At 39.3% G+C, this 12281-nt stretch overlaps 1 protein-coding gene and 1 long non-coding RNA gene across 4 annotated transcripts in view; one reads left to right on the forward strand and one right to left on the reverse strand.

Moving 5' to 3' along the window:
• Positions 1-12281, reverse strand: part of BEGAIN (brain enriched guanylate kinase associated) — a 151990-nt gene that overhangs the window by 14060 nt on the left and 125649 nt on the right. The window lies entirely within an intron of this gene.
• Positions 7285-10466, forward strand: LOC106047815 (uncharacterized). The gene is made up of 3 exons (XR_010832007.1): positions 7285-7401; positions 8851-8935; positions 9894-10466. It is a non-coding gene; the product is annotated as an uncharacterized lncRNA (long non-coding RNA).

Consider the following 12281-nt stretch of genomic DNA (forward strand, 5'->3'; position numbering starts at 1 on the left):
AAATAAAAATAAAAATTAAAAAAAATAAAAAATTCTCTCTCTCTTTTTTTTTCTTTTTTTTTTTTCCTTTTTTTCCTCACTGCTGTGCTTTTCCAGGAGGAAGACAGCACTTACACAGGAGAAATTCCCCACCTTCAACACTGTTATCTCACTGTTTTTCTCAGAGAGTGCCAGTCATGTTCTTTTCACTATAAATATTAATAGGTGCTGTAAGGTATCTGCTAAGCAGCTACAATGTATTTCCTGTTATTCTGTTGATCTTAGTTGGTGGACAAGCGTCTTGGGGATATATTTTCAAAACAAGGTCTGTATATTTTATGGCCATATTTTATATTCCCTTTGAAATCATCCCATGAAGAACAAAACAGAGCAGTAGCTGAGACACAGAACTGGTAGGAGTGGCTGACACTCCAGAGGGTTGTGCTGCCATCCAGTGGGACCTGGACGGGCTGGAGAAATGGGCTGTAACCACGTGAAGTCCAACAAGGGGAAGTGCAAAGTCCTTGCACCATGGCAGGAACAAGGCCAGGTAACCATGCTGGGGGCCACCCAGCTGGAAGGCAGCTCTGCAGAAAAGGATTCAGGGGTCCTGCTGGGCACCAAGATGAACATGATTCAGTAACGTGTCCTTGCCACAAAAAAAGACTAACATTATCCTGGGTTGTCAGCAGTTCAAGAGAGGTGATCCTTCCCCTCTGCTCAGAACTGGTGAGGCCACACCTGGAGTACTGTGTCTTGTTCTGCCCCCCACCAGTACAAGACGTGGAGCTATCAGAAGGAGTCCAGCAAAGGGCCACAAAAAATGATTAAGGGCCTGGAGCATCTCTCCTATAAGAAAAGGCTGAGAGAGCTGTGACTTCTCAGCCTAGATGTGAGAAGTCTCGGGGGGAATTCATCTATGTGTATGAACATCTGAAGGGATCCAGGCTCATTTCAGTGGTGCCCAGTGACAGGACAAGAGGCAATGGGCACAAACTGAAACACAAGAGGTTCCTTCTGAAGACTGGGAAGCTCTTCTGTACTATGCAAGTGACAGAGTACTGACACAGGTTGCCCAGAGAGGTTGTGCAGTCTCCTTCCTTGGAGATCTCCAAAAGGTGCCTGGACATGGTCCTGGGCAGCCTGGTCTGGGTGGCCCTGCTTGAGCAGGGGCTGGACCAAGTGGCCTCCAGAGGTCCCTGCCAACCTCAACCACTTTGTGATTTTGGTAAGCAATTATGGCTACCACACCTCACATGATTGCTGTGATAACCAGCATACAGCATTTGGGGTTGTTATAATATTTGGTATTTTAATATCCTATCAGAAGCAAATATGGACATCTGCCATAGAAGAAAATGCTTCTACTGTTATGCAAAGGAGATTTAATATATAATTAATACATCCTTAGGTCCTGATAAAATAGTGAATAAGTATGTATTGAATATAATACAAAGTCACTTTCTCTCTGCTATTCTGTCAAGACTTCAAAGAGACCTCAGGTTAGACTTGGTGCATGTGAATGCATGTCTTCTGGAGTCAGTGGAGCAGCATCTAATTATTATTAATAATTACACTAATAATGAGGGTGAGAGTGTACTACCTATCACAAAGAAAGGGCACCTAGATGCTCAGTAAATTCTCAGTGATTGTTCAGTGACAGTATCTCAATGATGAGTGAGGATGAATTTGCTTTATAGCATCTGTCAGTGTACCTCTTATATCATAGTGAGTTATAAAAGCAGTCATCCCTTGGACAACTGGAGGCTGGGAGGGTACACAATAGTCTCTCCCACTAGGTGTGGAAACTTTTCACTGTTGCAGAAGATAATAGTGTAGCTTAGTTAAAGCTCATATGAACTCTTCTTTCCATCCAGGTGTGTCACAGTTCCTTCTGAGCAAGGCACAATTTGAAATACAGTGTTTGAACCAAGGGGCCTCTTAGCTTGCTGGCAGTCTTAAATAGAAACCAGGGTGGTGCTGGGGATGACTAGTCCAGGGGCATATCTGACAAAGTAAACAAAACAAGAATGAGAAAATTGTGAGAAAACCTTTTTTTTTTTTTTTTTCTATTATAACTCCTTAAGTTAGCAGCTGTTCTATTTGCAATGCTTCCTCATAGACCATATGCATGACATATGTTTTATCAATTGACTCATAAAAAAGCAAAATATGGTTTAGATTTGCAGATATGACTGGATATTCTCTGCAGCAATTCATGATGTTAAGCATTACTGCATGTTAGTTTCTGCTCTGCAGATCTTCTTATGACAGATTACATGTTTGTGTACCTGCATGTTTATTGATGCTTTGGAGCTATGTGAGTTTGTATGTGAGTTCAGAGCCCAGCTATAGATATCCCCTACTCACACACACTTGCACCCAGGGGCAAAACCTGTAATGAAAACTGTGAGCTAACAAGATGAGAACAAGACATAAGAATAGTGAAATAATTTTCAAAATGATAAAACTGTGCCAGCTGAAGCCAGTTCATGACTTGAACCTCGGGGTATAGGTATTTTGGTACTGACCATTGCTTGATGACACCCTTCAATGCCTCTTGCATTTTTTTTTTTACTTCTTTGCATAATAGTCTTATTTTGTTTTAATGGCAAAATAAGTATCCAAAGGAGCTATTTTCTTACAGACTCACTGAATCCATGAGTCTGTTTAAGAATGTGCATGTTTATGAGCAACTAGAGAAAAAGAGCCAAATGTTTTTGTAATTTATTAGGCAATTCTTTGTCGAGTTACAAACAAAACTGCAGGAATCTGTAGGGTCTTATGCAGAGTCGGTGGCAGCACCCTGACTGCGTTTCAGGATGTGCCACTGCTTCATCTTTGCTTCCCACTGCAGTAATCCCCAGAACACTCATCCTTGTCTCAACACCTCTTCATAATGCTAATAAAGCCTGGCTTTCGGGAAAGCTGTTACATTATGGTAAGGAGTAATGACTAATTCATTATATTTATTCTATGGTATATTAGATATTTATTGAGAATGATTTTCTGTTTCGAAGCACAAGGCAAGGCTGCATTCTTCAGAGACAAATTTATGACATTAAGGGCTTTAAAATTCTCACTTTCCTGGGAAGGACAGAAAAAATACATTGTTGATGTATCTCGTGCCTGAGGCCTTACCTGTTGCAAAAAATGTATGTCATGTTGGAGTTCTTCCACTCAGAGAAGATAGTGGCAAGAGCATTGCAACATGACAGGCCCTTCTTATGACGAACACATAAGAAAAGGGAAACGACAGCTTAAGTTGGCTCAGAAATGGTCTAGATTGTATGCTGTTGCCATAGCTTAGGTTATTTTGATTTTATAATTTTATCTAGGAGATAATCAACATAATTAAAAAAGATTACATAATCACGGTGAAATGAAAGGGAATGGAAGATTCAGCTGAGCTACTGGTAAGGAACAAAACAATTTGCAAAGAGAAAAAGAATTGGTATGTGAATGGGTAGAAACGGAGAAGTACCATTACTTCAGATCACACCAGGTAGGCTCACCAGGCTTGGAGCTTGAAGCTGTCTCTCTAATGACTGTTTAGTGCTCAAAGTTTCTAGCCACACAGGTTCATCTGTGGAAACGGAGAAATTACTGGAGACAGGATATTGCTTAGACTCTACTTAAATGGACTGGGAAGAGAAAGATGTGTTAGTGTCTCTGAGTAAAAAGTAAAATGGCCCGGGAAAGAAAATGGGGAATTCTGGAATTTGGAATCTTATATTTATTCATATTATTTGCAGATAATTTTAATATGTAAATACATATTCATTGGAGTTAACTACCTAAGCAAGGGCAATTTCCCAACCTAGCAACAAAACTAAGGCTAGACTATTTACAGTACTTTGCTCTTTAACATTTTGTTCTGCTCTAGGAATTTTTAAATTTACATTTCCTGTCACCTTTTGACATCTTTTCTTAATAATTAGGTATGTAAAAGAAAAATGAATGTAATTGCTGTCTTAAAATAACTGTTTAGCTAAATGCTCTCTCGGGAGTTAACATAATTCCCTCTCAGAAAAGCTTGCTCTGACTGATCACACTCCTGTGGCAAGGCTGAATAGGCTCTGTAGGTTTATACTTGAGCTCGAGTGCTCAAATCTGTTCTTGTAGTGCAGATCCAGAATTGCATCCAAGTCCTGCTCGGTGGTGCCTGGCCAGCTGCAACAGGCTGCTTGCAGGCTGCCCTGCTCTCCCTGCAGTGCTTGCATGAGAGGAAATCATGGTAATCAGGGTACTGGTCTTATTGCTGTGTTATTTTTATCATTTAGGTTTCTGTCTCTTGAATATCCTAGTTCATGTTTAGGGCTGACCCTTTTGTTGAAACGGATCCTTATAAACGTCATCATACAATATGTGTATGTCCTATATAATCTGCTCTTTTAATCTTTTAAAATTATTTAACCTACATTGAAACATCAGCTGAGATATTGATTGGAAAGTTTTGGTAAACTGGGTGAAAAATTGCAAATACAGTACAGGGAATGGTCACAATGTACTTGAGTCTCTTCAGTGTGAATTAGCCCCTCATGTTTTATTAAAAAATCTCTCTGCTATTTACTATGTAAAATCTCATGTTGGATAAAGATATTTAATTTTTTTTTCTCCAATCATCCCCAGCTCCTTGATAACATTGTGAGAAAATCCCCATAATGTGTTTTCAAGGCAGAGGAGGGGAAGTTTATTAAAGTAAAATGCTCTGTTCAAATATCCAACACCTCAGACCTTGCTAAAGAGGTCTTTTTGGCAGCGTCCCAATTTGAACTGCCATAACCATGTATAATGACTATATTATACTGGGCAGGAACTCTTTATCAGGGAGTGTAGAGATAGGACAAGGAATAACGGCTTTAAACTAAAAGATGGTAGGTTTAGATTAGATATAAGGAAGAAATTCTTTACTCAGAGGGTGGTGAGGCACTGGAACAGGTTGCCCAGGGAAGTTTTGGCTGCCCCATCCCTGGAAGTGTTCAAGGTCAGGTTGGATGGGGCTTTGGGCAACCTGGTCTGGTGGGAGGTGTCCCTGCCCATGGCAGGGGGCTGGAACTGGGTGATCCTTAAGGTCCCTTCCAACCCAAACCATTCTATGATTCTATTAAATAAATAATGTGAAAAAAGGTCTAAAAGATAAAAGAGTCATAATATAAATTGCCTCAGTAAAGAGAGAATTTTGCTTCCAGTCCAGCTAACATGTTACTCAAATCTCCGCTGCCTCCTAACAGAGCTTTCTGCACAAACCACCACGTTCTGCAAAACCACCACTGTTTTGGTGGTGGTTGATGTATTGCTTTCTGACATGGTTTTAGCTGCAGAATTGCTGAGAAACCTTGGCTGGAGGGACAGGCAGGTGCATGCAAGAGCACACAATGGAAGTTTGCTGCATGGTGTGGTGACATGAGGCTTTGCTAGCCAAAGTCATATCTGATCCTTATAGCAGGGCCACTGTTTTTGCTGCCTTGTGTTTCAGGAATAAACTCTACTTGTATAAGGAAAGACTGCAGAATGGATCACTCAGAGTACTGATAAAGGTTTACTATAAAGGAAGTGCAACATTTCCTCCTCATCTGACTGCTGGAACAAAATCCAAAGAAAATTAAGTAAGGATACATCTTTATGAAAGGATCTGCTCCTACAAGCAGACAGGAAACCCACTGCTCTATGTTCTTTACTTTGCTGTTCAGGGTGGTCACCTGAACTGTTGTCTCCAGAGTTTGTATAGGTAAGAGAGGCTCTACTTTTTGGTCAAAAGAGATGTCACACCATTCTTCCATGTCATAAGGGGATTGCCATATGGATTGCCTGTCTTACTTGAGTTGACTATACTGTCCTCTGCCATTTCAGAGCTATGCAGTACCCCATCCAACTGTGCTGGCACAACTTTGTTGCCATACTGCAAGCAAGAGTGGTTAAAAATTACCATTTAAAATGGAATACAAACCAAAAATTCCTCACTTTGTTTCAGAGGGAGGTCTTTTAAGCTGTCTTTGCCGCCAAGGAAGGAGTACATGGAGTCAATACATTCGGTACTTCTTTGTGGCGTTCAGAAATCTGGCCCACTCTCTGAATATTTTCCTTAGTACCTCAAGATTAAATTTTCTTTTACCCTAGAGCTTTGCAAAAATTTAAACACTGTGATTTTTTGATGTCATTTATCATAGCTATTCATATAGCTCCTAATAATATTGTCTCTAAGGTATTATTTTCACAGCAGCTTATAAATATTAATATCCTCTTCAAGGAGGCTAAGGCAGGCCTTCCCTTATTTATATGTCTAGAATGCTATTGTCCAAGTACAAGCCAGTCACCTGCCTGCCTTCCTTTAATCAGCTCAGAGAGTTTTTCAAAGCATGATTTCCCCATTGTGTAGTGATTGTTTTGAGAATTGTCAGAGAGCAGCTCTCCAACTGTGCCTGCTTCTCTCCGCTGGCTGTTGGAGTTGCTAAGGGTGAAAACGGTTCAGACATGTACATGCTAAATAGACATCTTGCTTTTAGATACATAAAACTAGGTAAAACGAAGCTTTATGAGCTAGGTGCCATACAAATCCTGTTTGATAGAGGTGAGAGCTGAGTCCTTATCTCCCAAGAGGTAACTCCTTTAGCTCATGACAGGCTTTCTTCTCTGGGTCTGTAACTGCCCTTGGGGGACAGTGTGAAGGCAATGTGCATCTCGTGAATTTAGATGAGACAGGTTTTCAGTAAGTTGATTCGAAGTGACTTGTTGCCATATCGGTTTTGGTGAGAAAACCTCAAGAAATGGAGCATGTGCTACTTCCCTGGAAAACAGCAGCTCTGTGCCTCTGCATTTGCAAACACATTGCTCTTCCCCAATTGAATCAGTCAAATCAGCTGAAATCAGTGTAGTCATCCTTCTTGTTTAGTCTGATTAAAAGCTGTCTGGTATTTAGTATTGCCTCCATGTGAAGACATTTATACAAGTCAGTCTCTTTTTGCCACACTAGTGAGCTTTTTTAGTCTGTTGCTGAACCAGCTTCTTTACTTCTCAGTCTTACTTTTCAGTTGTCAGTCAGTTTGAGTGATTTTCAACACCCTTTTAATAAATTAAATAGCCGAACTTCATCCACTGACTTCAAACTGGATTTCCCCTTGTCTGAAACTGTGGTAAAATCATCATTCTTCTCTAATCACTTTTTTCATGCTTGTACAAATACTATTTTTTTTTTTTGTCTCTGTTACGGGATACTGCTGGGAGCTCATGTTCAATTGTTCAACCAGTCTGACTTTCAGAGTTACTGACCTTTCCTGTCATTACTTTCCAGAATACAGTGCCCTCCTTTTGACTCCCCTTCCCTGTTTTTTGGATGTGGCCTGCAGAGAAATTTCATAGATTTTGTGCTTCTGGTTGTCCATGGAAAACATATTTTGACTGAATGGGCACAGCGTATGAAAGGTACAGGTCATTCTGCATGATTTACTTATCACTATTTAACAATGTAGTTAATCCTTATCTCAATTTATCAACCATTATAACGTTTTTATTTTTAGGGTGCAGTTGAAAACATTGATGAATGCTGAGAACTCTTAAAAGACTTTATCATAATGGAAATACCCCAGTGCTTGCTATTCTTTGAGGTGGCTTTTAAACATTTTGCAACCTATCTACTGATGGCTTTTGCTGTTGCATGATGTAGTTTTTAGTGAGAATCCTGTACGTGGTACTTGCTGTGACTTACTCAAGTTCAAATATATCTACTTGATTGACTTTGCTAAAGAAAGTGTGATTTATTTAACAATTTTTCATATAAAACATCTGGGCTTCCATTATTTATACCCTCGTGATTTAATTTTCCAGTAGCTGAACCTCATAAAAAATCACTTTATGTTTTGTTTAACCTCTATTTACCTCGTTCTGCACTTGACCTCTTAGATGTTGGTACAAACAAACATTTTTTTTTCAACTACTCAGAATTATCCCAACATTCAAGACTCATTTAAAATAAACATCAGCTGAAGACATTAATATGTATTTTTAATTCAGCTTGGAATAAAAAGCTGAGAATCTGCTCAGCCAGTTGTTTTAGAACTCTTATGTGGAAGCTTGTGTAGGCTGCTATTTTTTAAAAATATATGTTTTTGTGAGCATTCCCTAAGATGTATTGCTCAACATTGTCTGTAGTTTCCATCGAATTTAGAAGTTGGGTTGCAATCAGCTTAAAACAAAGAATGACACAAGAGTTCTGCCTCCTGCTGAGAGCAGCTGAGTGAAGAGGGGAAGATGCTCAGACACTCTTTGGCCCATGTCGCAAGGCAAGGACTTGAAGTGGCATGAAATGCCCACTATGTCAGAAGGAGACATCTTCTGGCACAGGCAGCAAAAGCCCCAGGGAACCTGTGACAGTGGCCTTGCAAGGCTGGTGTAAAAAGCACCTGACAGTGATTGTGTAGTCAGCAGGGAGCTGAGTCACATTTGGACACCACAGGGCCACTGAAACAAAATGATGTGGGGAGGGGTGGGATGGACTCTGCTCAGGATTGTTGTCCCTGAGCTTCCAGTTACCCTAACAGCAGAAGGATTTAGTACATCTCTGTGTAGTTTACACAGTAATTTTGAAAAATTCTTTTTCATCAGAGACAGAAACGTTGTCTGTAATGAGCGTTCAGTCTCACCTTAACACACGAGATCCCTTTTTTCAACTGTGCTGTTTGTCTAGTGACATTTCTCTGAAAGTGAATTAGTGCTTATAACTGATTAATTTGCTTTCAGACACAACTCTCTGGGGGAAAAAAAAAAAGCCCCCCCCCCCCAACAAACAAACAAACAGGCACCAAACAGAAACCATATTAAAACAAATTGTTTTCAATGTGTTCATTTGGTGATTTGTTTTTTCTCTTCTCTAAGGGATGGTCCTTCAGTCTCAGATGCTGAAATCGTTGGACAGCAATGTCCTTCCTGCCAAGGGAGTATGAAAGGCCCTCAGAGCTTGGTATGTAAACTGTCCTCTGGCACTTAGAAAATGAGATTTAGATGCCTTTACCAAATCCTCTCTCACCGTGAAGAATAAGGTCTTATTGGCTTATGTGAAAGGTAGAAACTGGGCAGGATGTTGGTCCCCTGAACCAGTCAGAAAAAGAAGAAAAATGAATAGACTTGTGCTTAGGATCAGCGCTGCTTGATCTTAGAAAAAACATTAGGGAGACTTTTTTTTTTTTTTTTTTTTTTTAAAATCATAAAGTTTGGGAAAGGAAATATCAGAGAATTCCCACACAAAATTGAAGGCTGGAGGCAAGGCCCAAAAGCACCACTCCAGACAACTCTCTATCCTTCTCCAATCTCTGCCCTGCTCTATCTTGCTTTCATTCCCATTCCTTTCACCTTCCACCTCACATGTTGGACAGAAGTATTTCTGTGGGAATAATTTTAAAGACTTTTTTCATCTAATTAGTCTGACTTCATCTTAAAGTCTTGGTTTGTGACTATCAGCTTTTGTTTTCCTTGCATTTTCACATTGTTCTACTTGAAGGATGGATGTATCATCTACACAATGTGGTACACTGCATGTACTACTTATCTTCAAAATTGACATCTACTTTACTGGTCCTTTTCAAAGGCTTCCTGTCATATTTATTTTTATTTTATTTTATTTTATTTTATTTATTTTATTTTATTTTATTTTATTTATTTTTTTTATTTTATTGTTTTAATTTTTGCTTTAAGAGTAGAAATATAATTTGTCTTTCAGCTACCAAGGTCTGTTTATTGAGAGAAATGGTGTTAATGTGGAAGGACATTGAAGAGTTGAGTTGATTCTCATTAGTGATAATAAATTGTCAAGTCTTTAGACAAAATTTCTGATTGCCAAAAGGGCTCTTTTATCTTAAATTTTTTAGCTCTAGCTTTTAATCTTAACAAAGATTCTGCTCTGTTCTGCTCTGCCACTCCAGAAAAAGAAAATGAATACTGTCCCCATGTGTGAATACATTTGAGGCAAATAAGAGGCCAAACTCCAGGTAACCTGACAGATAGACAACAATGTTGGATGTCTCTGCTCTAGTCCCAAGGTTCAGCAGAAGTCATAGGAGTCATTCTTAAAATTGAGAAGGTCAAGTTCTGGATCAAAGCTTATTTATTTCCTCTTCTCTAACCTTCTACGGTAAGGAAAACTCTTGACATGTTCCAGAATCTGGCTTCAGTAAATGGCGTAAAGCGATCAGCAGAAGTACAGCATGGTTCCCTCTCAATTTACTTGCTATAGCTGTGGGGAAAAAAAATCTTAATATAGGCATTTTGAAATATGTTAAAGTATAATTTAATACAGGTAAGGTAATACAGGTAATAATAAACTCTCATTGTTGGCAGTGGAAGTCCTATTTAAACTTCCTAACAGCCTGTGCTGCTCATGGTGATAAAACTAGGCACTCCTGGGAAGTACAGAAACATTTCCTACTGCTCTGGCATGATTTCAAAGTCCATATTTTTCTAGCAGATTAAACACAGGAGGTTGTTTCTAAGCAATGTCTTAATTGCCATTTGATAGTTAACAAAAATGCAACTTAAGAGCTGGCATGAGGTGTCACATCAGATTTTAGGTCCTCTAGATCTGTCTTGTGTGAAAATCCAGGCATTCATAATTGTGGCCAACACAGTCAAAGCAACATATTTTTTATAGGTTTTCCATGCCAGCAAAAAGACCAATGTGGTTCACTCATCTGATCCATCTAGCTCATGCCATAAACATTTCAATTAGCAATTCCCGTGTTCGAAGAATCATTATTATTTCTATTGGTAACTGCTTGAAGATCCTGCAGAAAGCTGGCTAACTTTTCATGAGATGCTTGTTGGCTAGCTGAAGAAGGCTGAGTCTGCGCTTGCCCCCTGTGTGCCCTGGAGCAGAAAGAACCACGCCAGAGGTGTCTCATTGCTCCACATAGCTGAAGGTCATTAACAGAGCAGCCTGTCTGCTGCTTGGGTTTGGCATTTTGTGCAAGCTTTTAACTGTGGTGGGCTGCTCTGAATGGCCACGTGAGTCTGTCTGGTCTTCCTTGGGAAAGCCTTGACAGCAGTCAGCTCTCTTCAGCCTCAGTGAGAAGAAGCCCAGAGTCAGGGAATTGACATGAGAGGTGTGAGGAATGCGGAAGAACGAGAAAAATGGTAGTCAAATGGTGAGATGTTTAAACTGTACAACATGTTAATTGTCACTATTTATCACTGTCAAGTGACCATAGACCTGTTAGAAGTTTAGAATTGAAAGCCTTAATGTATTCTTTATAGGAACAAAAGCTCCTGAATTATGCAACAGCCTGAAATGTTCCTACCACAGGTGACTCAGCTTCTCTATGCATTATTTAAAGAGTCGTATGATATCAGTCTGCTGCTATGTAGCTGCAATTTATACTGCACTTTTTCACTGGATTTTTTTTACAAATCCCTACTTCTAACTGCAATCATGGAAAACAGTCCTACTAATGGACTTCTGCAGTGTGCATTCATTTTCATTTAAGTTTGTGGCTGTCTCCAGCAGTATTTTAAATATATAAGAGAACTGATGGTGACTTTTCTAATTCTGGAGAATGAAAACAGGAATCTTATTTGCATTTCTAATCTGAGAAAAGACATTTCAAGAGCATCTAATCTCTGTGCTAGGAGATTGTCTGGAAGATGTGAAGCAGCATCAGAACAGGAGGTTAAGACGTTCAAGTGTTCTGTGAGCAGGAAGGAGGAGGTGGAAGCAGCTCATTGCAAGTATTTAAACTAACTGTCAAGACAGAGACCTACACCCTGACCCAGGTTGGGGGTTTAATTTTAATATGATGCAGACGAAGAAAAAAAGTTTGAGTTATGAATTCTCTTCAGGCTTCAATCAGAAAACCACTGAACGGAAACCACACATCTTATATCACTTCAACATCTCCTCCACCTCTGAAAGACGCATATTACTTTGGTTGCTATTCTTGTAGTGTTACTTAAATATAGTGTCCTGAATATTTAATAATATGAAGGGATTCCATCTCAGGTGATTTTCCGTTATTCATGCGTTGCTAAAAAATTTTCCTCAGATTACCACTATAAAAACTCTATTATGTATTTGAAAATGCAGTGGACAAAACTGAGTTTTCAGAAAGAATTGGTTTTCCAGGCTTAAATCTGAAAAGCATTACTCATGCTCATGACATGAATGAGATGCACAACATTTCTTTTAAAAGAGGATTTAAATCCAATAATCTCCTTGGGAAATATTATAGTTGCAAATCAGAAATGATGAGAGAACCATTTTATGATCATACCTCTTATTGTGTGAGGATAAACAGGAATTTCCAAAATGAAGAGCCAAG

The sequence above is a fragment of the Anser cygnoides genome, chromosome 5 (assembly GCF_040182565.1).
Source record: "Anser cygnoides isolate HZ-2024a breed goose chromosome 5, Taihu_goose_T2T_genome, whole genome shotgun sequence".
Classification (NCBI taxonomy): Eukaryota; Metazoa; Chordata; class Aves; order Anseriformes; family Anatidae; genus Anser; species Anser cygnoides.